The sequence below is a fragment of the Pseudophryne corroboree genome, chromosome 5 (assembly GCF_028390025.1).
Source record: "Pseudophryne corroboree isolate aPseCor3 chromosome 5, aPseCor3.hap2, whole genome shotgun sequence".
Taxonomy (NCBI): domain Eukaryota; kingdom Metazoa; phylum Chordata; class Amphibia; order Anura; family Myobatrachidae; genus Pseudophryne; species Pseudophryne corroboree.
Window position 1 is genome coordinate 612,744,059 of NC_086448.1, and position 25,434 is coordinate 612,769,492.

At 42.0% G+C, this 25,434-nt stretch overlaps 1 long non-coding RNA gene across 2 annotated transcripts in view; it reads left to right on the forward strand.

Moving 5' to 3' along the window:
* LOC134928131 (uncharacterized) overlaps window positions 1-25,434 on the forward strand; it is a 305,108-nt gene that overhangs the window by 73,457 nt on the left and 206,217 nt on the right. The window contains exon 3 of one of the 2 annotated variants that reach the window (XR_010177831.1): window positions 4,372-4,624. The exons of the other annotated variant lie outside the window; for it this stretch is intronic. This is a non-coding gene — a long non-coding RNA (uncharacterized LOC134928131). Of the gene's footprint in view, window positions 1-4,371; window positions 4,625-25,434 lie in introns of those variants that run through there. 2 annotated transcript variants of the gene reach the window in all.

Consider the following 25,434-nt stretch of genomic DNA (forward strand, 5'->3'; position numbering starts at 1 on the left):
TTTATGCCCAGGCATCGCAATGGCTTTATTTTTATCACGGTCAGCAACTGCAACCACCGGTGGCTGACTTACACAAACATCATCATCCTCCTCCTCCTCAGTGTCAGATAGTAGTAGAACACACATCTCCCCCTCATCCTGTTCCACTTCCACACATGAATCCTCAATTTCTATTATGTCCTCCTCATCATCACCATCTTTACTTGTACTGCTCCCCACATGTGCAGATGGTTCAGAAATGGTGGAAGTAGGTGAAAGAGGCTTCTCTATGAGGACAGTGTGAGAAATGTCAGACTCTCACATAACTAATGTGGACACCCCTAAACGTTCCTCAAGAATGTCTGATGGTTCTGATTCTGAATGCAGTTTGTCTTACTGCCTCTGCAGCTAACTTTCCTTTTGATATTTTTCTTTACCACTGTAAAATTAAATGATTGTACATGCCCTGTCTTAAGACCCCTATGCCCCTGGGCATCTACCTTAGTAGATGACACTGACGGACTTGTATCGTCATGACTGGTGGTAACACCTGTGCATCCTGCTCCCCTCTCAATTGTTCATCCTTCGTATCTATCCACAAACATGAATGAAGTGGGGTACAGCACACACCACAATTTCTACAAAAAATATACCACCTTCAGTGTCACACAATACAAGTATGAGTCAGAAATAGCAATGAAACACTGCGGTTTAATTTCAACAACAGTGTCGCACAATAAGTGTATGAGTCAGAAATAGTAAATGAACACTGCGGTTGAACTTCACCAACAGTGTCCCACAATACATGTATGAGTAGGAAATAAAATATATTACTGTGGTACCACCTTCACCCATAGTATCACACAATACATGTATGAGAACAAAATAGTGATTGTACACTGCGGTTGACCTTCACCAACAGCTTTACACAATACATGTATGAGTAGGAAATAATATACTGTGGGCTGACTGGCAGTGTTATCGTACTTATGAAAATAAAATAAAAATTGTATAGTACACTGGGGGTACAGCACAAACAAAGAAAAAAAACTTTATAATTATATTTTTAGGCTTTTTGTTTTTAGCTTTTATCATTTTAATTTTACACTTGGGTGGTGCCCCTGGATGGACGCACAGAGCACTCCTTTCAGATACAGCAGTCAGAGCACCCATTTTTCAGACACAGCAGACAGAGCCCCCCTTTCAGATACAGCAGACAGAGCACCTGCCCTACACCAGACAACACAGTGCTAAGATGGACACGTCCACCCAGTACGCTCTCCACAGCCAGAGTGAAGATGGTGCCGATCACCAGAAACCTATATAGAATCCAAAACCCGCGAGAATCCGACAGCAGGATGATGACGTTCAGCCTCGTTTTGGAACCCGAGTAAAGTGGGAAGTCCAGAGCCGGACTTGGATCCAGACTCGGATTGCAAAGTTCAGGTGGGTCCAGTTATCTGAGAACTGGACCCCTCATCTCTAATACACAGTCACTATGTAGAGCACAGCCACTTGTGAGTCTGGAGTCTCTGGACACAGCAATGCCAATACAGCAGCGTGCAGAGTGACCCCTATATACTGTCACTTATACAGCACAACCAGCACAGCAGAGTATAAAGCAGCATTCAGCAGCATGCCCCCTATACAGTCATTTATAAGTACAGCACAGCATGCAGAGTGCATCAGTGACATGGTGCAAAGTTCTGCCTGTGGCGCCTTATATAGATCCAAGTCCTTCAAGAAACTATTGCCAGGAGGATGGCGTTTGGACACAACGTGTACAAATACAATTGCTTTGCTTTAGATCGAGGAGTTAAGTGTGTTATAGACCTTTAATACATCACTGAGATACTGACTGCTAGTGGTTAGCAAGGGTGGATTGGCCATAGCACTCACAGGGGAGATTCGTGGTGGGCCAATTTGCATGTGGAACCTGTTTTGTTTGTTGACATGTGAGGGATGGTGCTGCCGTCATGGTTAAATGGTATACCACTGGTGCTGCCCATGTGACGCCACTTCTACATATTTTTCCATGGCTACTTTCAGTTCCCAATCTGACCATGGTGGTTAGAGACAGATTACCTACTAAAACTAGGTAATCTAGTTTGACAGCAGGTAAAGGTGCTCTTGGCAGTTCTTGGCAGTGCTGTATCCAACATGGGTGAAGAGATTGCAGTGCACAGGGGCACACAAGTCAGAGGGTGCGACATGCCAGCTGTTCTGCTGGGTTCTCCTTCCCATCTATTGTTAATACCTTTGGTGAGCATTGGGACTTAACATCTTACAGTATGTGATCCAGGACTAGGTGTACAAAGCAGCAGCTTTCCCAAGCTAACGCTTCTCGGGTGTTTGACCTGGAAATTTAAAGAGCCATTAAGTCTAAAATACCAGCACTTTGCCACGTTACATTTCCAGGAAAAAAACTGCCTGTCTTCCCTGGACATTTGCACAATTGAGACAGAGGACATGGCTTCCCACATCACTGTGATGCACTATGTGATTATTGCTTGGTGGGTCATCATTGATTGATTTTAATTGAAAGGGGCTACACAATGTATAGTCAGGCTTTTGCTATGTTCTAATATGTGTATGCTTTCTTATACAGTACAGATTTGTATTTTTACGGTACACTGTGAGAAACTCAGTGCATTTACTTTAAATACCATGGATGTGTTTATCCATAGATATAGTGTATTGATTCATGTCACCTGGGAGCTTATTCAGAGAGAAACATTGATAGAAATCAGTCAATTAACTGCTGCTCTCTGAACTGTTCGCGAGAGTCAACACTGAAAAGTAAACAACAGTAAGGAAGGCTTGGGAAAGCCAATTATGTATGTGACTTCTCTAGTATTTTCCATATCCTACAGGTAAACTTACATTTGTAGGTAAATAGTTAAAAATTAATTTGAACACGTGACTGAAATGATCTAGTTTTGCCTGTTTGCTGTACACACACATACATGGTATTCCCACAGCGTCCACGTCACCTACCATACACATTTGACGCTCCCTTGGAAACAGCAGTAAATCATCTTATTGTGGTTTTACTGATTTCCTGAACAGGGAATATTTAGCGATATTTTAGCATTGTTGCTACATGGTTATAGTTGTAGGATGAAATATCACTGCACACCATGATATATGTGTGAGGCTACCACCATATAAGCAATTTTCCACCTCTGTCGCGTTACTAATATCGCATTGTAGCTCACACTGAGATCTAATTAATCCTTAATGAATCCCTGCAATGCACTTCATATACATGACAGTTGCCTGAATTGTAAATATGGGGTCTATTTACTAAGCCTTGAATGGAGATAAGGAGGACAGAGATAAAGTCCCAACCAACCAGCGAGAGGCGTTTTAATAGAGGAGGGGACCCGCGTGCAGCCTCCGTCATGGCCCCCCTCCTCTTCTGCAACAGTAGACTCTGCACAGGCGGACATTTTCGGAGTGATTAGTGCACACACAGCAGGGCCACCGTCGCGGGACTCCGGAGGGGTAAATATAATATATGGGTGCAGTGTGTGCGGTGTGGGCCCCCCTGGACCCCTGGGGGCCCGTGTGCACCGCACACACTGCACCCATTATAGAAGCGCCTATGCAACCAGCTCCTAACTGTCATTATTTAAACACTGCCAGTAATATGGCAGTTAGGAGCTGATTGGTTGGTAGTTTATCTTCTTCCCCTTTATCTTTCTTCAAGGTTTAGTAAATAGACCCCTATGTAAGGTATTAGTCATCCCAAATCTGAAAATTGATATTTGGGTTGAAATATACTAAGTAAAACCTGGTCGTATTGGAGGGACCAACAGTCACACCATCTACAGTAGTCTGGCCCTTAATGTCTTGTGCACATCTGCAGTTACCCTGATCATTACTAAATACTTCATGTGGCCTGCAGGAGCATGCAAGAGTGATGAGAGTAATGCAGGGCAAGCAGAAAAGTAGAATTCTTCTTACTCCTTCATGGCTGCTTTGATTTCTGACCTTACTCGACGAGATGTAGTTATGTGACCGGAGGTCAGGAGACTGATGGTCACATAACCTCCCCTTACATCCCACCCCCTCACAATCCCGGTGGTCGGCATGCCGACCAACAGGGACTATTCACACTCGTGGGTGTCCATGACACCCCACCGAGCCCACAAGGGGCTTGCTGCACTCGCCACTCCCTGCCGGGATCCCGGTGTCGGTATGCTGACCGCCGGTCACACATACCACACCCTTACTCAACATCCTACACTCAGGTCATACCACCATTCTTGAAAGAGTAAGAATTTTCCCCCCAATGCATTTATTTGTTGTCACTAGCTCTTGAACCTAGAATTTTTTCTCCATCTTTCATACTGTGGTTTCTACTTTCCCTTCTGCTTCTCGCCCCAGAATACAGCACTACGGAACCCAGGCTCTATTGCAACACCACTGCAAATGTCCCTATTTTACAGGACGTCAATGAACATCACACAGCGCTCCACTGGGACAACCAAATAAATGTCCAACAATGTGGTTAATGAAATCCCCTCCGTTTACTACCATCTAAATCACAGAAGACCACCAGAGAAAAAAAATATTTTGAAAAGTTAAATACAGAAAATTCGTCAACACAAATACAAAAGTTTTTTTCATCTTCCATTTTTTGCCTGATCTTCTCTATATAATACATAAAAAAAGGATAATCCCAAATGCTTTGTTAAATTAGAAAAATGCTAAATAAAGAACACATAACTGTAATATAGCATACTGATTTTGTCCTAAAAGTGTAAACCTCTCTGTTCTGCAGTAGACGATGTGTGTCAGCAGGCAAGGGACTAAACAGACTTGGCATATACATTAAGGGCCTCATTTAGAGTCTTGATTAATCCAACTAGAAGGTGCAATTTTGCACATAGGCAAAACCATGTTGCATTGCAAGGGACACATTTAAAATGTGCAGACAGATTTGGGAGGCGAGTATGACCTATCTCTAAATCAAAGTGTAAAAATAAAGCTGTCCAGTATTTGTGTGCTGTATGCATGATTAGGAACTATTATCTTTGCATTGCATTGTAATATGTTTTCATTCTGTATTATTTATTTATTAACATTTATTTATACAGCACCAGCATATTCCATTGTGCTTTACAATTGTGAACAAAAAAGTAATAAAAATTAAAATGGTGAATAACAGACAAGCAATGAGGTAAGAGGTCCGTGCTTGCAAGCGTACAATTTACAGAAGAGTGAATAGGCATTTGACAGATGAGGATAAGTCAGGGGCGTAACCAGGGGTTTTGGCGCCCAGGGCACCACTACCCCTCTCCCCCCCCTCCCATTTTTTTAATCACTTGGATCCCAATGACACTCCTCAGTTGCTCTCAGTCCGGGTCCCTACAGTGAGGATTTCTTGAGGGCAGAGGGGCTCAGGGCCTTGTGAGCTGAGGTGGCAGCAGACATGCTAACAGTGCAATAAGGGAGTGGAGTGCTGAGGCCCTGAAAGCAGCAGGCAATGCACTCCTGCAGCCCACCTAGTCAATTACTATGGGACCAATCCGCCACTGGGAGTAGGGGAGGTGCCCTCCTTTTCTCCTCTGGCAGGACTGCCTCCTGCTGCCTCTCTCCGCCGAGTAGGACATTGCCGTGGCCGGCGGCACCCCACTCTGCCATTGCGCCTAGGGCACATGTCCCACTCACATCCCCCGTGTTACACCACTGGGATAAGTGCTACGTATTGTGATTTGGTCCAGGTGGAGGCAGATTCATAGGAAGGGCACCAGGGCCCTGTCATGTCTCCCAGAATTCAGTGCAAAGTGTGCTGCAGCTCACTGGGAACAGTCAGACATATCTTCCTGATGTTCTAGTCGTGATGCCTCATTCAGGGTGGAAAATGGGTTGTGGAATTGGCAGTCGCTGCAGCTTGGAGTCATTGGAGGACAAGGAAGAGGGGAGGAAGGGATCCTGGCAGTGACTGCAGCCTCGACTAAACGGGGACTGGGCAAGGGAGAAGGGAGGGGGTACTGTCATTGGCAACAGCTCAGACTCTTTGGGGGAAGAAGGAGGAATGGTGTACTGACAGGGCTACAGCTTGAACATAATGGAGAGATAGGGGAGTGGAGGGGTTATTGGCTTACACTGCAGCCTGTACTCATTTGGGGAAAGGGAGGAAGAGGGTAGTAGCAGTGGCTACATCTGGTACTCATTGGAGGCCAGCCCTGACTACACACATATAGTTAGAACTATATGATTGGTTAAGTAGTGGGGATGGGACCATATTTGTGGTTCCTTCAAGCTTATAGATGTGGTGAGGGGATCTGTGAGGAGGAATGGTAAATGCATTTCCTTTGAAGGTGGGACCCATTGGCGTGAGATGCAGATCTGTTTGTAATCAGTCTATCTCTGTCACTTGTTGGTCAGTAGTAGTGATCACCGTTATATGACACAGCATTAAATGAAAATGCTTTATAATAATACGACAGCCCTACTGCAAACCCTCCAGCATGGCTCCTCTGGGGATTATGCTTCATTCTCTTACCAAATAGTCACCAGTATTACTACTGCACATGCTCGACATCATCATATTACTGTATATGAGTGACATGGTGGGAGACAGATGTCTCTCTCTTAGATCCAAACAAACGGCAACCATTTACCCACAATCCACTGCACACCCTAATTTTAAACATAATAATTAGGAAAACATAGTAAATCGAAAATGCAGGTTCACACTCTAAACACTAAGAACTCTGATAATCAGAACAATTGTAATAAATTCTGCAATTCAGCATGGAGTAAAATTGAGGTTCTTAGCATAATTTAAGGCCAAAAAATATGTAATTTAATTGTTACTAAACCATGTGCTGCAAGAAAATATAAGCTTTTGTTGCACAAAAACTTGCATAACTTGCAAACAGTAATTTGATTAATTACAATTTCCTGTCATCCAATAATGCTATATCTTTTGAAGGCATATGAAAAATAAAGATCAATTTTGCTCTTGCTGTACCTTAAAGAGGAGAGTTGAATCGGGAATATAACTCAATTGTGAGTCAAACTACAGATGGAGCCACGTTCATTGAGCATGGCTACATCCCAGGCGGGGGCGAGCGGCATGCCTAGGCGCGCCTGCGCCTCAGCCCGCTGCTGAGCGTACACAGATGCTCTCATTCAGTTTGAAACTTAAATCACAGAATTTGGGGGTAATTTTGATCCTATGGTATTATTAACCTCAATAACATTAATTTCCACTCATTTCCAGTCTATTCTGAACACCTCACACCTCACAATATTGTTTTTAGGCCAAAAGGTTGCACCGAGGTGGCTGTATGAATAAGCTAAGCGACACAAGTGTGCGGCACAAACACCTGGCCCATCTAGGATTGGCACTGCAGTGTCAGACAGGATGGCACTTTTAAAAACTAGTCCCCAAACAGCACATCATGCAAAGAAGAAAAAGAGATGCAATGAGGTAGCTTGATGACTAAGCTAAGCGACACAAGTGTGTGGCACAAACACCTGTCCCATCTAGGTGTGGCACTGCAGTGGCAGACAGGATGGCACTTAAAAAAACTAGTCCCCAAACCAGAGCTGGCCTTAGCCAAGTTGATGCCCTAGGCAAGATTTTGGCTGGTGCCCCCTAGCACCGCCGCTAGTTCCGCTTCTGACCCTTTACCCCTCTCCCATCGCAGCACCTATCACCACAGATCACAGCAGCAGCCAGCAACATCCCTCACCTATAGCAATCCTCATTTTGATGTTATATGCCAGCAAGAGCATTGGTGGCCCCACCACCCTATATATGAAATAGGGACAGTGTGCACCAAAGGCACATGGTCCAAAAAGATGCGGGTTCTTGCTGGGAAGGGGCATGGACACACAATAGTACCCCCAATTCAAATTATGCCACACAGTAGTGCAACTTTATTCATATTACATCACATGTGTTCCCTATACATATTATGCCTCACCGTATCACTACTTGTTCACATTACTCCTCACCGTATTGCTCTCTTCCCATTACACCCCACCGTATTGCTCCTTACTCACATAAAACCACACAGTACTACCCCTTATTCACATTACACCACACCATATCGCTCCTTATTCACATAACACCACACCGTGTAACTCCTTATACACATTACAGCACACCGTATCGCTCCTTGTACACATTATACCACACCGTATAGCTTCTTTTTCACGTTGCACCACACCGCCGGGCTGCGGGAAGTTTAAGTACTGTGGGGAAGAGTTTGGCTGCGAGAGAGCTGCAAGGTAGAATTAGGCTGTGGGGAAGGGGGTCAGTATGTCGCCGCTACCACTGATAATCCAGCAAAACAGATAATCCATCACAGTGGGTGGCGGATTATCAGTGGTGTGCCTATATTGCATATGAATATTAATTGATTAAAGATCAAAAAGCCTGCAAACATTAAATAAAAAAGACACCTGTTGCAGGGTAGGTCCCCTCTGGCTGGCAGGGTGCGGCTGGGAAGAGCTGTCTAGCTGCGGCTGGGAAGAGCTGTCTGGCTGCAGCTGGGATGATTTGCGCTGCCTGTGGCTGGGCAAGTGCTCCCTGGATGGCTGTGGCTGGACGGGTCCCCGCTGTCTGACTATGGCAGGGTCATTCACCAATGGATGGCTGCGTCTGGTCCAGTCCCCACAGCCTGTTCCTTTCTTAAGCGCCGCAGCTCTTCATAGAGACGTCATGGCGTTAAGTCATGTGAGTCTCTCTACTAGTCCCCACAGCAGCAGCTCCTGTGGCTTCCGGCTCCCGGCTGAGATTCCCGATCGGAGCTGTGAGCTCCGATCGCGGTAGGCAGCACAAAGCAGAGGTCAGCTGGCTCTAGCTAGGCATGAATGCCCCATGGCATTCTAAATGCCCTAGGCATTTGCCTAGCATGCCTATAGCTAGGGATATCAAAACGATACAGGCCTCTTGCGCTTCCAGATGTATTAAAATCTTTATCACACACCAATCAGCATAATGACAGGGCTATTAGACATGAACTTACATTAAAGTTCAATCTCGCGCGCACATAGCAGTTTCTTTATACAGCACACCACAAACGGACTCTCAAGGGCAGTAAACTTACATTGACATTCTGTCTCGAGTGCAAGTAAAGGTATCTTTAACTTGCTTCAGCAATGGGATATCTCCACACCAGTGTTGCCAAAAATTTAGAAATGTATTTTTCTAAAAAACTGGATTCATCCAATGATAAGATAAAACATACAGGATAATAGCATATAAAATGTATGGATACACATAAAACACTTGAAGCAGTGCCAGCTAATTTCAGTGCTCTAGTAACAAATGGATCCCTGACCGTGAGATGGATATTGGAAACCCTCTGCAGCGGTTAGTTACCTCACTCGTCTCTCCGTCTGGTCTCCAATGTATCGTCCAGAGCACCGGCGGCACAAAAACTTCTAAGTTGAACGGCACAAAAACAACGCGTTTCAGAGCTTGCGGGCTCCTTTTTCAAGCTTGTGCCGTCTCCTTTACACATCGGGTTTATAAGGTGGCTGTAATACCGCCCCTTCGTAGGTCAACCAATCGCCAGCCCACAAATGAAATTGACACATATTTCCAATTAAAAAAATACTCTATAACATATCCATTATATTCTTAAACAATACGGTCCAAAAAAAACATATTAAAATACATTAGAATCCATTAAAATCCATTATGCTCGAAGAATCGCCACCACGTACACACATATAATTAACTCCAAAATACTATACACCCATAAATTAAACTAATAGGAACGGGTGTGTATATTAAATAGGAATTGAGGCTATAGAGCCAGCTGATGAAATCAATTAGTAAATGGCAAATAAGCCAATCAACAACACTACCATTGTCCACGGCTCACACAGAAGACGAGTCCGTATAGACAAGCGGCGCTTCTTATGTGTATGCGAACACATCGTTTAAACGTGGTGACCAATCTTCTGCATCTAATGGGAACATAAAACAATATTATGCAATCTAGAATAATACATTACATTTATCTAAAAACAAGGTGCTTCCATACACAACATGTATTCAACATGAAAGATGAATCCATAAATGTGAATAGTGACACATAACAATATAACAAATTTGACAAATATTTTAAACATATTTCATCTGTCCTGAAGATTCCATAGTTAGAGGATCAATGTTCTTATTGAAGTCCTGCTATTCCGTCATAAATAACCTTCCGTGTTTGTATTTGTCCATTATTGATAATATTATTATGCTGGATATCGCTCATCAGAAAATTATATGAAATCACCAATGAGAAAAATAAAAACAAAAAGAAAAGGCACATATTAGTATATTTTCTATACACTTGAACAGAAAAGTACAGCAATTTTACAAAAACCACTTGGTTTCAAAGTCGGCGTTCAAGCCTTTAGGAATTAGCGTCTGCATGTCAAAAATGGTTCTCATTTCTAGTCGAGCTAGTGAGGCTTCAATATCACTAGTTCTCCAATTAGTGAACGCCACCTTGATACCACAAAAGCTTATAAGGGAATCTATTTTACATTCATGTTTTTCTTTGAAGTGGGATGAAACACTATGGTTTTCATATCCCTTGGATACATTCCTACAGTGTTCCCTCAAACGTTCCTGGAGTTTCCTTCCTGTTCTCCCTACATATTGTAATTTACAGCTGCACTCCAATAAATAAACCACATTTCTGCTGTTACAGGTAATAAAATCCTTTATTTTATACATGTGATTGATATGTGGTTATTTTCAAATCTGTTTTACATTTCATGCACATCATGCATGAACCGCATCTATGGAATCCCTTAGATGCTGATCTAGTTGACATTTTCTTAATTGGGAGTGCACTTCTTACAACAGACGACCTGATGTTCTCTGCTCTCCTGTACGTAAATAAGGGACTTTCACCAATATATCCATTCAACAATGGATCACTCTGGAGTAATTTCCAGTGTTTTTTAATAATACCCTCTATTTGTTTATAATTTGAGTTGTACTTCATAATAAATCTTATATCTTGATTTCTATTACTTATTGATTTATTTTTAGACAGTAACAGATTTTTTCGTTCCAGTGCTTTACATTTCTCCTTAGCTTGATTCACAAGTGACACATCATAACCTTTTTCTACAAATTCATTTATCATTGATTCTGCATGGTCATCAAATGTTTCTATCTGACTGCAATTCCTATGCAACCTTTGAAATTGTCCGTAAGGTATATTTTTAATCCAATTATAATGATGGTTGCTTTTAAAATCAACATAGGAGTTGCAGTCAGTGGTTTTGGTATAATTCCGAGTATGTAATTGTCCATTTTTGACATAGATAGTCAAATCTAAATAATTGATGGCAACAGATCTTTTAGTAAGTGTCAATTCTATATTTCTGTTGTTACCATTTAGGTAATTACAGAATTCACAGAGGCTTTCTTCACTTCCTCACCAAATGAATAGGACATCATCTATAATCCTAAACCAGAGCACCAGGGCAGCACCCCACTGGTTGTCAGACCATATGGTCATATACTCCCAGTGCGACATAAACAAATTTGCATAACTTGGTGCTGCCCTGGTGCCCATAGCTGTGCCAGCCAGTTGCAAAAAAAATTCACCCTCATACCAAAAATAATTATTTTTCAATATTAGGGATAGACCATCTAAAATTAGTTCTTGAGCTGTTGTCTCTATTTTATCATTACTAGATGGTATTTGATGGCCTCTAGTCCATGATCATGGTTGATTATCGTGTAAAGTGATGAAACGTCTGCTGACACCATAATATATTCTGCTGACCATTCAATCTCCTGTAATTTATTAATTACATTGATAGTGTCTCTCACATAGGATTTCGATTTCAATACCATTGGTTGTAGCCTAATGTCTAACAGATGTGATAAATTAGCAGTAACTGACATAGTGCCAGCTACTATAGGGCATCCCGGCGGTGTAGTGAGATTTTTTTGTAAATTTTCGGCAGCATATAAATCACAGGTATAGCCGGCTTTTCTATCTTTACATATGCTGCCTCTTCGTCTGTCAATGAGCCCACTCCAGTATATAATTGAATTAAATTGTCAAGTTTTTTTCTGAATATTATATGTAGGGTCACCTCTTAATTTCTTATAGGTTTCCTTTACAGACAATTGTCTCATAACTTCCCTGTGATAATCATCACGGTTCAAGATTACAACATCCCCGCCTTTATCGGCGGGTTTTATATCAATTTGTTCATTATTTTGTAAACTAGTGATCGCTTCTCTTTGTTTCTTGGTGAGATTATTAACCTTGGGCATTTTGAACTGACAGTGTTCCAGATCGTTTTTAACTAAATTTTCAAAGATTTCCACAAAGCACGGGTAAAGTGTATAAAATAAAGGATTTTATTACCTGTAACAGCAGAAATGTGGTTTATTTATTGGAGTGTAGCTGTAAATTACAATATGTAGGGAGGACAGGAAGGAAACTCCAGGAACGTTTGAGGGAACACTGTAGGAATGTATCCAAGGGATATGAAAACCATAGTGTTTCATCCCACTTCAAAGAAAAACATGAATGTAAAATAGATTCCCTTATAAGCTTTTGTGGTATCAAGGTGGCGTTCACTAATTGGAGAACTAGTGATATTGAAGCCTCACTAGCTCGACTAGAAATGAGAACCATTTTTGACATGCAGACGCTAATTCCTAAAGGCTTGAACGCCGACTTTGAAACCAAGAGGTTTTTGTAAAATTGCTGTACTTTTCTGTTCAAGTGTATAGAAAATATACTAATATGTGCCTTTTCTTTTTGTTTTTATTTTTCTCATTGGTGACTTTCATATAATTTTCTGATGAGCGATATCCAGCATAATAATATTATCAATAATGGACAAATACAAACACGGAAGGTTATTTATGACGGAATAGCAGGACTTCAATAAGAACATTGATCCTCTAACTATGGAATCTTCAGGACAGATGAAATATGTTTAAAATATTTGTCAAATTTGTTATATTGTTATGTGTCACTATTCACATTTATGGATTCATCTTTCATGTTGAATACATGTTGTGTATGGAAGCACCTTGTTTTTAGATAAATGTAATGTATTATTCTAGATTGCATAATATTGTTCTATGTTCCCATTAGATGCAGAAGACTGGTCACCATGTTTAAACTATGTGTTCGCATACACATAAGAAGCGCCGCTTGTCTATACGGACTCGTCTTCTGTGTGAGCCGTGGACAATGGTAGTGTTGTTGATTGGCTTATTTGCCATTTACTAATTGATTTCATCAGCTGGCTCTATAGCCTCAATACCTATTTAATATACACACCCGTTCCTATTAGTTTAATTTACGGGTGTATAGTATTTTGGAGTTAATTATATGTGTGTACGTGGTGGCAATTCTTCGAGCATAATGGATTTTAATGGATTCTAATATGTTTTTTTTTACCGTATTGTTTAAGAATATAATGGATTTGTTATAGAGTATTTTTTAAATTGGAAATATGTGTCAATTTCATTTGTGGGCTGGCGATTGGTTGGCCTATGAAGGGGCGGTATTACAGCCACCTTATAAACCCGATGTGTAAAGGAGACGGCACAAGCTTGAAAAAGGAGCCCGCAAGCTCTGAAACGCGTTGTTTTTGTGCCGTTCAACTTCGAAGTTTTTGTGCCGCCGATGCTCTGGACGATACATTGGAGACCAGACGGAGAGACGAGTGAGGTAACTAACTGCTGCAGAGGGTTTCCAATATCCATCTCACGGTCAGGGATCCATTTGTTACTAGAGCACTGAAATTAGTTGGCACTGCTTCAGGTGTTTTATGTGTATCCATACATTTTACATGCTGTTATCCTGTATGTTTTATCTTACCATTGGATGAATCCAGTTTTTTAGAAAAATAAATTCCTCTTTTTTTGGCAACACTGGTGTGGAGATATCCCATTGCTGAAGCAAGTTAAAGATACCTTTACATGTACTCGAGACAGAATGTCAATGTAAGTTAACTGCCCTTGAGAGTCCATTTGTGGTGTGCTGTATAAAGAAACTGCTATGCGCACGCGAGATTGAACTTTAATGTAAGTTCATGTCTAATAGCCCTGTCGTTATGCTGATTGGTGTGTGATAAAGATTTTAATACATCTGAAAGTGCAAGAGGCCTGTATCGTTTTGATATCCATTGCATCTCTATGAGAGTGGGTGCTCTCTTCCCCTGATATTGGTCACCTGCCTGCATCCAGATTGCGCACAAAGAGGAGAAAAGCACAGTCTATTTTGTCTTGTTGCCTTTAGCTAGGGCTGGCTCTGCCCCAAACAGCACATGATGCAAAGAAAAAATAGTTGCAAGATGGAATTGTCCTTGGGCCTTCCCACCCACCCTTATGTTGTATAAACAGGACATGCACACTTTAACAAACCAATCATTTCAGCGACAGGGTCTGCCACACGACTGTGGCTGAAATGACTGGTTTGTTTGGGCCCCCACCAAAAAAGAAGCAATCAATCTCTCCTTGCACAAACTGGCTCTACAGAGGCAAGTTGTTGACCTCATCCTCATCCACCGATTACTCACCCCTTTCACTGTGTACATCCTCCTCCTCACAGATTATTAATTCGTCCCCACTGGAATCCACCATCACAGGTCCTTGTGTACTTTCTGGAGGCAATTGCTGGTCAAGGTCATCCCGGAGGAATTTATAATTCATTTTGATGAACATCTCCACAATTTGTGGAAGTAACCTCCTACGCCGATCACTGACAAGGTTACTGGCTGCACTAAACACTCTTTCAGGGGGGGCGTGTCCTGACCTGCAGCGTGAGAGGACTTGTTCCCGGAATGCTCCCGCTGGACCACAATAAAAAAAGCTCCTTTCCAGTAAATACCACCATTCCCGTACCCTCAGTGAGCCGCTCTGCAAACGGGGACCCGATGCGCAAGAGTGATGCGGCTGTTCGCGGCTGCTCCCGGCGATAGAGGCCCAGCTGCTGCTCCCAAGCCGGGACCTCGATTAGCGGCCGGAGCCACACGCGGACTTCCGGGATGGCCCGTGCACTGATTAAGAGGCAAAGACACACTTATTCAGCTGCATATTAGCACTGACCTCCCGCTGCGCTATTTCAACCTTACTTTTCTCAGAAACACGTTACTGGGATCTTTTCTTCTTCTTATTTTCTCTATCTGCTCCCTGTTTGAGGTGGCCATCTTTAGTACACTACTACTACTTCTATAGGCTCACTGGCTGGTGCTCAGCAGTGTACAGCCTCTCCTTGTCTGTGAGTCCATAAACAGCAACCCCTATGTAGCACTTCTTACTGTACAAGCAGTTATTGACAGCCCAAGACAACAGGGAGACACAGCTAAGGAATTCATATTCATTCCATCATATATGTATTCAGTGATATATTGTTTAATCCACTCCACTGAGAGCCGTTCTCTCCCAGAGCTGATGTGCTACAATATTATGACATAATACCACTTTCTTTCCCCCAACCCTCATAAGGTATGTGGGTTGCCGGCCACACAATATAACCAACTACTTATATATATTGTAATGACTTGGCTTCTCCTTGCTTAATACATTGTCTCAGTTCTGCTATTAACCAGTACAGTCAAAGCTATCTTGCTTCTATGAGTGAATTATGTAGAAATTTATCACTCCCAAAACTCCTCGTGCTAGAGGTGAAAGACGTAAAATTGATAACTTGACCAGTGAATGCTCAGGCCAAGAAGAATCGTAAGCCAATGATGGTGATACCACGTCCTCCAGGCCTATTACTTACAAAGATATGGTGAAGGCCATTAAACTTACGATGAAGCCTCTACTGCAACAACAAACGGAAAAGTTCGCTGCCAGCATAGAAAAATTAGAAAAACAATTGGGTCAGACAACCTCGCAAGTCACAACCAATGAGAATAGGCTGGGTGAAGTCTTCCAAGATGTTGCCCAGCTTCAACAACATTCGGAACAAGAAACCAAATTATGTCGTCAATTGCAAAACAGGATTGATGATCTAGAAAATCGTTCAAGAAGAAACAATTTACGCTTGGTGGGTCTGCTCGAAACAATTAAATCCAATGCTTTGCTGAGCTTTCTTACAGATACACTGACTTCCTTGGTACGATTTCCGCCTGATGCAGGACCACTAGTCATTGAAAGAGCTCATCGACTGGGGCCTACTAGAGAATCCTCGAGTTCCCAACCTAGACCAGTTATTTTCCGCTGCCTTAATTATGCCCAAAAAGAACAGCTGTAGCGGGCATTCAAGAATAAAGAATCTGTGACTTGGGACTCTCATCGTCTTTTACTTTTCCAGGACTTTTCAGCAGAAGTCTCCAAGGCAAGTAGAGATTTTGCACCCATCTGCTCTGATCTGGTGAAATCCAAAAGGCGTTTTGCTCTCATCTTTCCAGCCCGTTAAAGGATTTTTCAGCCCATGGTTTCAAAGACTTTCTCTCCATCACTGATGCCAAGGCTTATCTGGAAGAGGAGCGTCAGGATTCTGAATCTCTTAATGCAGACTCAGTCATATCAGACCAGGACTGATGTGAGATAGTGATGTATCCATAATATGCTTGATATCTTTGTGAGGTAGTATATGCCAGATTGCTTGTAGAACTGAATTTACATATTCATTTATATGCTAAATCCTAATTTGGTGAAGCTTTCTTAGTGATATACTATTTTCAACTGCACTAGTGTTACTATCTAGTTCTCAACAATTGTTATAATAATACATCTAGGATCTAGAGGGGTAACCTGCATTTCTCTTTACCATGATTAGGTTGTTATAGTTCAATGTGCTAGCAAGAATTGCAGACCTGTTTTTTCTGAAGTTAAGAGATGAGATGGTGTGCTTCTACACTCATTTGATTTAAGTAGATGAATTTATTTATAATATGTTCATGCTTTTATTTAGTGGCTGGGCCCTCTATATGCCTGAGGGTTGTTCTTGTTTTGTCGGCAGTCTGAGGTTTGCTCCTTCAGTGTTGGAGTTCTCCTCTGATGGCCATGGCAACTTATTGCAATGGGAGAACGCATAGATGTTCCCCGTGTTCTCTTCTATTATTTACTTTTTGTGTAATGATTTATGTTTTCTTGCAATTTGTTCTTTTTGGTTTTCTCTCCCCTATGTCCCTCCTTTCTCCCCTACTATCTGGCTGGAGTCTCTGTTTCTTTAATACGTCGTAGGATCATCAGACCTAGTATAAGATTAAGGGGTATAACATTATTCTGTTTGCAGGTATGACGTCTCTAAAGATTTGCACGTTTAATGTGGGAGGTATAAATTCCCCAGCAAAGAGATCCAAAATACTTACCTATCTGAACAGACTGAATTTTGATATAGCACTGTTGCAAGAAACCCATCTTACGGATCCTGAGCATGAGAAATTATCTAGACTCAGATATAAAGTGGCTGGATACTCTTCTTACAATTCTAAATTGAGGGGGGTCGCCATATTGATAAGAAATTCCATGTCCTTTTCTATCCATTCAAAATTTGTCGACCCTAATGGCAGATATGTGATTTTAGATATTTCAATTAACACCTAAATGGTATTATGCTCCGTTTATGCCCCTACTACATACTGCAGACCTTTCTTTATTACCCTGGTGAAAAAGTTGTATTCACTTATTGATGCTACTGTTATAATTGAGGGTGATTTTAATACTGTCACCACACCCTCCCTTGATTGTAGTGGCCCTACCTCTAATTGCAATATATCTTCCCAATTAGGCATTAAATTTATCTGTGATCAATTACATCTTAGCGATATTTGGAGGGTGAGAAACCCCAAATCATGCACGTTTACCTGTGTTTCGATGGCTCATGACTCACTGTCCCGATTAGATTATCTCTTGGTATCCCATCACTTATCCACAAATATTTCACAGACTGAAATTGAATCAGTAGCTTTATCTGACCACGCAGCAGTCTGGCTTTCTATAGACCCAACTCTAACTCAGAGTTTGCATAGGCAATGGAGATTCCCAATTTGTCTGTCCAATTCCCGTACTTCCGTTCATTTTTGGTTTCAGCTTGGCAAGACTATTCTCTTAATAAAGCAGCACACAAAACTAGCCCAATTTTGTTCTGGCAAGCTGCAAAAACTGTTCTGAAAGGACAGATTATATCTTACACTAAAGCGCATAACTGCTCTCAGTCGTCCAACTTTTTACTCGCCAAGAACTCTTTATCTACTGCATTTAAAGATTTCTCTCATCACCCTACACCTGAAAATACATCTAAATATTTCCAGACCAAGGCTAATTTTAATGCAATAGTGCACCAGGAAACGGCCAAATGAAATAGGACTGCCATTGTAGATATAGATTTTATAGATTTGGCAATAAATCAGGTAAAATGCTTTCTCACTTCCTTACTGGCCAACGTACTCAGAATATTATAGGGGCCCTAGCAGATGGGAATGGTGCACTAAAAAGTAGTAGCTCAGACATTCTTCAGATTTTTACTGACTTTTACTCCTCTCTGTATACACAGGATCCTATTTCCACAGATAACAAAACAGAATTTTGGAACTGCACTTATCTACCTCAAATGAATTCCCAACAAATGGATGCCTTATTAACACCCATTACCGAAAAGGAAGTGAATGATGTCATTAAAGGTCTGAAACCTGCTAAGACACCCAGTCCTTATGGGCTTAGTGGAGAGTTCTTCAAATGACTCTGTACACATATAGCACCATCTTTAGTTCAATTCTTTAATGCGATTATTAATGAAAAAACTATGCCTTCATACTTTAACGCAGCCATGGTGAGCATACTACCGAAACCGGGTAGAGATTTGACTTCCCCTATCCTCCTATAGACCAATATCTTTACTCAATTGGGATTTTAAGATATTCACAAAAATCCTTGCAGAAAGGTTGAAATTGATAGTCCCCACTACAGTACATGCGGACCAAACTGGGTTCGTGTGGGGACGTCATTCGGTTACCAATGTCAGGAAAGTTCTAACTTTGGTACAGCAGGCGTGGGCCTCCGGGGACTCGAAACCAGGAGTTCTTCTTTCTCTTGATGCGGAAAAAGCGTTTGATATAGTCGCATGGGATCACTTTTTTGAAACCCTGTGGAGATTCGGGTTCCCGGAGGCCTATGTCTCATCATAGGTCTGTTGTATCATAAGCCCTATACTCAAATTCTAGTTAATGGACACCTTTCTAAGCCTTTTGAAATACAAAAAGGAACTAGGCAAGGTTGTCCTATGTCCCCTTTGCTGTTCACGCTAGCGCTTGAGCCACTGGAAATAGCATTGAGAAATAATACAAACTTTCTTGGGCTCAAAATAGGTGCAGGTGAATACAAACTTTCACTCTTTGCCAATGACATGCTCCTATTGGTGTCTCACCCTGAGAAATCTATCCCAGCAATTTTTTCTACTATTATGAAGTTTAGCACATTTGCGGGTTACAAAATCAACTTTGATAAGTCTGAATTACTCCCCTTGGGCAAACTTTCTTCTATACACTCAGATCCACACTTATTTTCTGAATTCAAGATAGTACAGGACAAAATTAAATATCTAGGCATTCTCATCACACGTTCTACTTCTGCTCTATATAAGGAAAATTTCTCTAGAGTAATTGCTTCCGTTGATAATCTTGTTTCACAATGGCAACACTTACCTCTTTCCATTCTTGGTAGAAATGTAGTGATAAAATCAGTTCTTTTTCCCAAATTATCGTATCTTATGGAGATGATCCCAATTAGATTAATATCTTCTGATGTGTGTAAAATTAGACCAAAATTTCTCAAGTTCTTATGGCAGGGGAAGAAACCCCGAATTGCGTATCAGAAACTTACACAAAGCAAAATGAAGGATGGCATAGGATTCCCAGATTTGATGGCCTTCCAAAATGCTGCTCACTTTAAGTATATCAAGGGATGGCTTTTAGAAGATTCAACATTTATTAATCTTAATATGGAGACTGATCTATTTTATCCTTACTCACCAAGTGCACTTTTGAAAACACATATTAGTAAAATTCCCTTGTTTATCAAACAAAATATTCTCTTTTATGGTACTTTTGTTTCCTGGCAAGTTATAAACAAACAATTAGGTCGTTCTACAAACACTACAAAATATACCGGGCATTGACAATAGGAAGATCATGAACTGGAGGGAGTTGGGAATTGCACAGATTTATTTATTATTTATTTATTACCAGTTATTTATATAGCGCACACATATTCTGCAGCGCTGTACAGAGAATATTTGCCCATTCACATCAGTCCCTGCCCCAGTGGAGCTTACATTCTATATTCCCTACCACATGTACACAGACACATTCATACTAGTGTTCATTTTGTTCGGAGCCAATTTACCTACCAGTATATTTTTGGATTGTGGGAGGAAACCGGAGTACCCGGAGGAAACCCACGCAAGTACGGGGAGAATATACAAACTCCGCACAGTTAGGGCCATGGTGGGAATCGAACCCATGACCTCAGTGCTGTGAGGCAGTAATGCTAACCATTACACCATCCGTACTGCCCAATAAAAGATGTTTTCGACCCTGGAGGAGTGATGTACTCCTTTCAACAATTGCAAGGACGATTTGGGATCCCGAAGGCGGACTTTTTTATGTATCTGCAACTTCGGCATTATAACTGTACTTTTATGTCACCAACTCATACTCTGCCACCCTCAGACAAGCTAGAACTCTTGCTCCATCTCCTTAAATCTAAACCTTATAAGATTAGTCTCTTATATTCGGAACTGAGTGAGATCGGTCAACACTATGGTCATGTTCTAACACAGCCTGGGCTTCTTGTATAATGGGAGCTGAACCCTTGAACTATTTACTTAAATACTATCATAAAACGTTAAAATATTTATGCTGTTCTACACTCCAGGAAACTCATATTAAATTTGTCAATAGGGCATTTATATCACCTATGCAACGTAGACACTTTGTAACAGATGAGAGTGGTATGTGTCCTAAATGCAAAAGATCAGATGCTTCTCTGTATCATTGTTTCTGGGAGTGTAGAAAGGTGGTCAAATTTTGGAACAAAATCTTAGATTTTCTTAAACGAGTAACAAATATTCAATTCACGTTACAAGTAATACCCATTCTGTTTTGTAATTTTGATATCTGTCTGCCTCTTATGCGACACCAAACTGACCGTAACCTTCTCCCTCTCCTAACGGTTATTTTGACTATAGCGAAGAAGGCTCTGTTAAAATACTGGACAAAACCGGTGGCGCCTTGCCTCTCTGTAGTCCAAAATCAATTATTGGAAACAATGTACTTTGATAGACGTGCAGAGTTCCCAGATTTAGACAAAAGGATGTTTATATTCACAAAGAAATGGGAAATCTATATTGAATTTCTTAACAACTCACTGCAAACAGATATAATGAAACATTTTGAACCTATTATTGGTTTTCTGAATAAACCGTAGATATTGGAAAATCTAGAATTTCCCTCTATATTTTTACTCTTATTTTCTATACACATCTCACTCTTTTTTATGTATTTGTGAAAGATGACGTATTTGGAATATCTGATCATGCACAGATGTCTTGTGATTCGAAGACGTATTTTAATATAGTTGAATACATGTTTATTAATTGCCAGAGGTCTGACTAAATAGTGTTATATGGCTCCAGTCAGGGTGGAAATTTCCCCCTTCCCCTCCCCCTCTTCTCCTTTAATTCTCTATATTTTTCTTTATTTGTTTTTCTATTCTATTGTTTGATACTTTTATGTATCTATTCAGATGGTGAAGCATGCGCAGACACTTTTGTATTTGTATATTTCTATTAGCCTGTTGGTACTGATGTACTTATGGCTTACTGTAACGTTTGCTGATCTGTATTTCCTGTAAGTTGTAATTCTTTTGAAAACTTAATAAACTGTTCTTTAAAAAAACAAACAAAAACAAAACACTCTTTCAGAGTACACACTGGAGAGGGGACAACTTAGGTAAAATAAAGCCAGTTTATGCAAGGGCATCCAAATTTCCTATTTTTCCTGCCAGTATACGTACGGACTGTCTGACATGCCTACTTGGATGCTGTCACTCATATAATCGTCCACCATTCTTTCAATGGTGACAGAATCATATGCAGTGACAGTAGACATGTCAGTAATCATTGGCAGGTCCTTCAGTCCGGACCTGCCAGATGTCAGCACTCGCTCCTGACTGCCCTGCATCACTGCCAGCGGGTGGGCTAGGAAATCTTATCCTTTTCCTCGCAGCCCCAGTTGCGGGAGAAATTGAAGAAGGAGCTGTTGATGGGTCACGTTCCGCTTGAGTTGACAATTTTCTCACCAGCAGGTCTTTGAACCTCTGCAGACTTGTGTCTGCCGGAAAGAGAGATACAATGTAGGCTTTAAACCTAGGATCGAGGACGGTGGCCAAAATGTAGTGCTCTGATTTCAACAGATTGACCACCGTTGAATCCTGGCAAAGTAAATGAAGGGCTCCATCCACAAGTCCCACATACTTTGCAGAATCGCTGTCTTAGCTCCTCCTTCAATTTCTCCAGCTGCTTCTGCAAAAGCCTGATGAGGGGAATGACCTGACTCAAGCTGGCAATGTCTGAACTGACTTCACGTGTGGCAAGTTCAAAAGGTTGGAGTACCTTGCACAAGACGGAAATCATTCTCCACTGTGCTAGAGTCAGGTACATTCCCCCCCCCCCCCCCCCTTTGCCTATATCGTAGATGGATGTATAGGCATGAATGGCCTTTTGCTGCTCCTCCATCCTCTGAAGCATATAGAGTGTTGAATTCCACCTCGTTACCACCTCTTGCTTCAGGTGATGGCAGGGCAGGTTCAGGTGTGTTTGATGGCGCTCCAGTCTTCAGCACATGGTGGCTGAATGACGAAACTGGCCCGCAATTTTTTAGGCCACCGACAGCATCTCCTGCATGCTTCTGTCATTTAAAAAAAATTCTGTACCACCAAATTAATTGTATGTGCAAAACATGGGACGTGCTGGAATTTGCCCACATGTAATGCACACACAACATTGGTGGCGTTGTCCAATATCACAAATCCCCAGGAGAGTCTAATTGGGGTAAACCATTGTGCAATGATGTCCCTCAGTTTCCATAAGAGGTTGTCAGCGGTGTGCCTCTTACAGAAAGTGGTGATACATAGCGTAGCCTGCCTAGGAACGAGTTGGCGTTTGCGAGATGCTGCTACTGGTGCCGCTGCTGTTGTTGCTGCAGGAGGCCATACATCTATCCAGTGGGCTGTCACAGTCATATAGTCCTTAGTCTGCCCTGTTCCACTTGTCCACATGTCCGTGGTTAAGACACTTATCAGTCAAAGCATTTTGTTCTCCGTGCTGAGAAGTTTTTCAAGACATTTATCTGGAGAAGCAGGATAGGACATATTTTGGAGCAAAAAAAACTAGCTTTTACCGCAATTTTTTACCCAATGTTTTTTTTCGGGCAATTCCATTGCAGCTTTTTTTCTCTCCAGAAAAATGTCTAATTTTTCAGGTGAAAACACATAGGGGAGTATTCAATTGTTTGAAAAAAGTCAGTTGGGTGTCTGTTTTTTCCTATCTAATAGGCAGGAAAAACAGACACCCAACCGACTTTTCAAACATTCAAATTCCCCCCATAGGGTAAGAAACGGAAGTTCCCAGACCAATGTTTTTGTGGCCACGATCGTGAAAACAGGGCACTTATCGGTATCCTTTATTTGGGACCCGATAACTGCTATCACTGGGCGGCCTTTGCAGCTAATTGGATAACCCCAGGGGGATTAATTAGCCCGCAGTAAATTACAGCAAATTATTTAATTCCGCCCCAAAGTGTACAGATGAGAAAACTTTTGAAAACTGTCCTAAGAGATATGCGTTATTCTGCATTTGGTCTAAGATGGAATTGACCATTGTCACTCCCGTTCTATTCTCTAAATGCTAATTTACAGTGCAAATACCATGGAGGAATGTCATCCGCAGAATGATGAAGAAGTGGTAACTCTGCAAAATGGCCTATTGTGCTGTAAAACTGGATTTTACAAGAATCTAAACTTTGCAGATGTCCAATATGTTGCTTGATTTCAACGTCACTCTGCACAATATAATATATTTTTCCTTTTCATAGAAAAAATTATCTGCATTCCCTAGTTACAAAATACGAAGATGCTTTTACTGTTTATATAAAAATATTTTTCGCTAATGCCATTTACATCAATGATTTCCCCACTGAATTTGTAGAGCATGAAACATGCATCTACTGACATACAATATACACCTACGGACAGTCTGTGTTGTCTGAGTTAGGTCTCCTCAGTACAGGATTGGAATTTTTAGTCAGCGTGTAAAAGAAGTCTCACTATAACAGTAACAAGAGGAAGAAGAATTTAAAAATTCACTCTTTATTGATAATATCCAAATAAGCTCTCATTGGGGCAGCATGGTGGCACAGTGGCTATCATTGCTTCCTTACCGGGGTCATGGGCTTAAGTCTGACCAGGGCCCTGTCTGTGTGAAGTTTGTATTCCCCATTTCCCTCCTACAGACTAAATACATACTGGCAGGTAATGCTTCTGACAAACCAAGTATATGTATGTGTAATATGTTTACAAGTCTGGTAGGAAATTTAGGGCCTGATTCAGCAATGTACACAAATCCTGTCGCAACTGCAACCTGATCCTATGGTTGCTCAGAATGTTCGTTGCAAGCAAGCTGCCGGGGCCATTACAGCTGCAAACTAAGTTGCAGTCACTGGATGCGGTACAGCCACAAAGCACTTGCAACACACCTGCATTTCACTATACACTCCCTCATTACCTCCCACAAACACTCACTACCTGTCACTTTGCAAATAAATCCTAACTGTGGGATGATTCAGACAGAGGCGTATCTAGGGTAGGGCGAGTGGGGCACGTGCCCTGGGCGCCTTGGCAGGCCCAGGAGGGGGGGGGGGGGGGCGCGCCGCCGGCGGCCAGGGCATCATGCCCCACTCGCCCTACCCTAGATACGTCACGCCGAAAGCCGAAATGTGAGGGGAGGAGAGCGCACCATCTCTCCCTCCCCTCACCGCCGCTGAAAGCCATAGCAGCGCTGCCAGCAGCGCTGCCAGCAGCGCTGCTGTGTCCGGCCTCCGGCGGCGTTAGCCAATCAGAGCTTGCGGACCGGCTCCTGATTGGCTGCTGGTCCGCGAGCTCTGATTGGCTAGCAAACCGGCGCCACACAGCCGCCGGAGACCTGTCCTGGAGCGGTGAGGGGAAGGAGAGGCGCTCTCCTCCCCTCACATAGAACACGCCGGTGACTCGGTAACTGACCGGGGGGGGGGGGGGGAAAGAGCACAGTGGGGCATGTAACTGGCTCAGTGGGGCATGTAACTGGCACAGTGGGGCATGTATCAGGCACAGTGTGGGGCATGTATCTGGCACAGTGAGGTATGTAACTGGCACAGTGGGGCATTGTATCTGGCACTGTGGGACAATGTAACTGGCACTGTGGGGCATGTATCTGGTACTGTGGG